The sequence below is a fragment of the Haliotis asinina genome, chromosome 8 (assembly GCF_037392515.1).
Source record: "Haliotis asinina isolate JCU_RB_2024 chromosome 8, JCU_Hal_asi_v2, whole genome shotgun sequence".
NCBI lineage: Eukaryota > Metazoa > Mollusca > Gastropoda > Lepetellida > Haliotidae > Haliotis > Haliotis asinina.
This window is the reverse complement of record NC_090287.1, coordinates 10,635,499-10,639,837: the sequence shown is the minus strand read 5'-3', so window position 1 is coordinate 10,639,837 and position 4,339 is coordinate 10,635,499.

The following is a 4,339-nucleotide window of genomic DNA, read 5'->3' as shown; positions in this document are numbered from 1 at the left end:
ATGGTCACGTGGTTGATGAGTCCGTATCGCTACTTACATTAGATACGTGTACTGTATACACATGATATCATTCAACTTCTTGGGAAACTGTAGTTATTTTCATATGTTTAAATGGACTTTTACTGTGTTCTTTCTTTTCTTGGTATTGGAAAGGAGTGCAATGTTTTGCTGTGACGCTAGGGCGAACCAGCAATATCATATTCAGTGTAGCGATATTTGGGGAAGGGGATATTCCATGTCGACATTAAACGTTCATTGCATCATGCAAGCTCATTTAAACCCATTTGCATTTCTATCTATCACACTTCATGTTGAAGATAATACCCGGATCGTACACGTATGTCTGATGTGTACGTGACCTTTAGTATCATACTTCATCTAAACTTAACAACAACAACACTTGATATCAGAGTGGTCAAAGTCACACGATGAATTGATACGATGTGTCAACAGAATAAGCCAACAAGAGGTGAATCCCGTGCATGTTTATGGCACATGTACCCAAGTTTCATTATTTGTAAAGATAAACATTATGTGTATTCACCTAATGATTATACGTTAAATAGGGGAAAACGTGCTGGTAGACTGGATGAATGGACTTATTGATAGAGAAATGAATGCCTTGTCGGTCAGGTTGATTGGGTTTATGGATGGACGTAGAGTGACTGGTGCAGTGGGTGAACAGATTGAATGATTGAAAGATGAATGAGTTGCCCGACAGGTTGATTGCTGAGTATGTTGTTGGACGTTGAATGACGGAGGCAATGTGTAGATAGGTTGAATGATTGAAAGATGAATGAGTTGTCGGACAGGTTGATTGCTGAGTATGTTGTTGGACGTTGAATGACGGAGGCAATGTGTAGATAGGTTGAATGATTGAAAGATGAATGAGTTGTCGGACAGGTTGATTGCTGAGTATGTTGTTGGACGTTGAAGGACGGAGGCAATGTGTAGATAGGTTGAATGATTGAAAGATGAATGAGTTGTCGGACAGGTTGATTGCTGAGTATGTTGTTGGACGTTGAAGGACGGAGGCAATGTGTAGATAGGTTGAATAACTGAAAGATGAATGAGTTATTATTAAACACCTTCTGTTTAGCATTGGAAACACACTCAAATGTTGCAATATAACTTTCCCTTTTTCACAGACACAGACTATAAATCTGTGTTGCATGACTTTTGCATTTGTTCACACCTGATTAAGAAACTCGTCTTGTGAGTACATGACACGTTTTATGGACACCAACCACTTTTCCATTTTTTATACGACTTTTCAAAGTCTTGCTCCTTCATCGGGAGAATAATGAATCTGTACAAAGACCGATTATGTATAGATTAAAACATGTTTACAGAGTAGAAAGTACAAAGATAACAAAACAATGACGAAGCCAAATAGACTGAGTTAATGCACAAAGATAACAATGTATTGTAATGACAACGCGGTTGGACAGGTGACTTCGAACGGTCATACCCCAATTAATGTTACTGCCCCGCGAATTGTGTATAATAAAAATAATTCGCCCGGAGCGAAATAAGGGATTAACATGACTATGCGTTCTTTGGAACTCTTTTCAAAGCAAAGAATGACATGAAGAAGTTATGACTATTGATCATAAATCAACCGATGTCAGGGTAATAGGTGAGAAAACAATATCCATGTGCTTCATTCTATGAACTCAGATCACCACACTATGCACTTTAAACAGCAAGCCGTAATTCGTCACTTGAGTGACGTCAGGACTCACAGAACTAATGATCATTTCGTGACGTTCTCTTCCGTCATCGGTGGTACTCAATCGTGTCGTGTGCCAAAGTACAGAAATACTGAAAGCATGAACATATTCCCCGTTAATGTACTTTGTGCTTTTGATTTGCTGAAGTATTATCAATTCCCATTTAAATATAGTAAGAAAGGTCATACACCCATATACAACGGAGCTACATGATGTCATTGACATGGTAATGTTAATTGTGCCACTTGCTAGACGCTGTTTTGAAGGTTCCGTGAGAGACAGTAACTAAGAGAATAATACTGACATGAGACAACGGCCATTTTTGTAAACAGTTGGTTGTTAGGCTGTTATGAAAATTTTGCTTAAAATGAAATTCATCTTTGATAACGTAACAAATGTACAAAATATTATAGATGAATACTTTCCGCGGTTGATTACAAAATCATTCAAGGCTGGACTAAAACGTATATAAAACAATATGGAACTTCCACTTTAACCGCTAAGCCACCCCTATGCCCCCTCCCATAGTTCCTGTGGGAGTAGAACATCTGTGTAAGGTTTTCGACTATTTAGAGAATTGATGTCAAGCCAAAATTGAAGATTCAGTATTGCACTTTGAGTTTCCTCAAGAAGCTTTGTAAATGTTTCTCAGTATGCAGTTAACTATTGGTAATATTGTACTACTGTGCAGTGACATATAGGTAATACTGGACTGTTAAATCTAGGTAATATTGTAATATTACTCAGTTAAATCTAGGAAAGGTTATGATATCGTGCACCTAAATGTAGGCAATGTTGTAATACTGTGCAGTCAAATATCGGTAATACTGCAATATTGTGCAGTCAAATATCGGTAATACTGTAATATTGTGCAGTAAAATATCGGTAATACTGTAATATTGTGCAGTCAAATATCGGTAATACTGTAATATTGTGCAGTAAAATATCGGAACTATTGTAATATTGTGTCGTTACGTATAGGTAATATTGTGCAGTCAAATATCGGTAATACTGTGATCTGTTCAGTTAAATATCGGTAATACTGTGATCTGTTCAGTTAAATATCGGTAATATTGTGATCTGTTCAGTTAAATATCGGTAACATTGTGATCTGTTCAGTTAAATATCGGCAATATTGTGACCTGTTCAGTTAAAAGATAGGCAATATTGTAAAGATGTGCAGTTTAATATAGGTAATGATGTTCAGTTTATATTTTGAAAGAGATATAACTGCACCATACATATTACACTTTGATGTAGGTTGAATTACTGATTATTTTCTGACTTCTATATTTCTTGAGGATGTGGATAAGCATCAGGATAGAGTTGAATTTTAAAAGTTTACAGATATATTTGCTTTGAATTCTCAATCATGGGAAACGATTGTGCCTGCGAAACAAATCTTTACAACAGTTAGCGCGGCTAAATGCATGTGCCCTGGATGAGGCCCATTTACTGTGGAGGTATCGATTTATCAAATTCAGTAAGTAAATACCTCAGCGTATGGTAGTGAAAAGCAGGTTGTAGGTTGGACAGCATGAACAAATTGTTTTATCTCACGATGATATGTCAAGAAGGAGACGTATACTCAGTAGCATAGCCAAGGGGTTCTAATACATTTAATAACAAACAGTAACTACATACAGTATGCTGGTGGTTTGAATGAATGAATGAATGAATGAATGAAAGAATGAATGAATGAATATTCCTTTAAAATTTACATTAAAAGAAATATACAATATCAGCGATGTTAGTTAGTAAAAATACACTCTCCCAAGTAGTGTTTGAGCCGAACCTCAAAGCAGTGCATAATACACCTCATTCTCGCCCAAAAGCTCAAATTGAACATGACGTTCAAAATCCAGTGAGGCAGAGAAGAACTCACTTCTTTCAGTTACATAATACTCACAATGTAAAAGTATGCCTGCAACATTTGGAACATGTTCGAGGTGTAATTGGCCTGGAAGCTATCCTGAAGGACCACTGATTGACTTTCCCCAGAGAAACCAAAACCATTATGACAAAATAGAAAAAATAGGTGTTTTTCTCACTTGAGGCCAAGGTATTCCTACCGTGTTGATTCAAGCACTTAAAGCTACACCAACACACAGGACAAATTTTATGGAGAGCAACTTCTTGAGTTTATTTGCACGACGTCTTGGGGCTTATCCTAAGTCCCTCATCAGGTTGAGCTTAACTGAACAGTAAGGCGTAACTGTTAACTCTAACATAGTATGGGCTCCTGTTGTGAGGCATATATACAAGGTTATACTAATATCTGAAACTTTCACAATTAACATTAATACGTCCACACTCACAAGACAGATGTATTTTTGATGACGATCCAACTTTCAATACAAATTTGGTGTGAAATGGTTTAATTGCGTCCCATATTTCTGAACAATACAAACTTATGGGTTAATTTTGTTAATCAGACATGATAAACTGTTGCAGGAAAGGTGTGTTTGTTGTTGTTGTTTTTAATTGTAAATTCAGCCATTACATAGGGATGTGTTCTTAATTGTTCTGATTACGGATTACAAAGATTTCAGTTTTGTTGAAGGTAACTATTAAGTCCAACACAGAGAAGGATGCAGTACATCAAC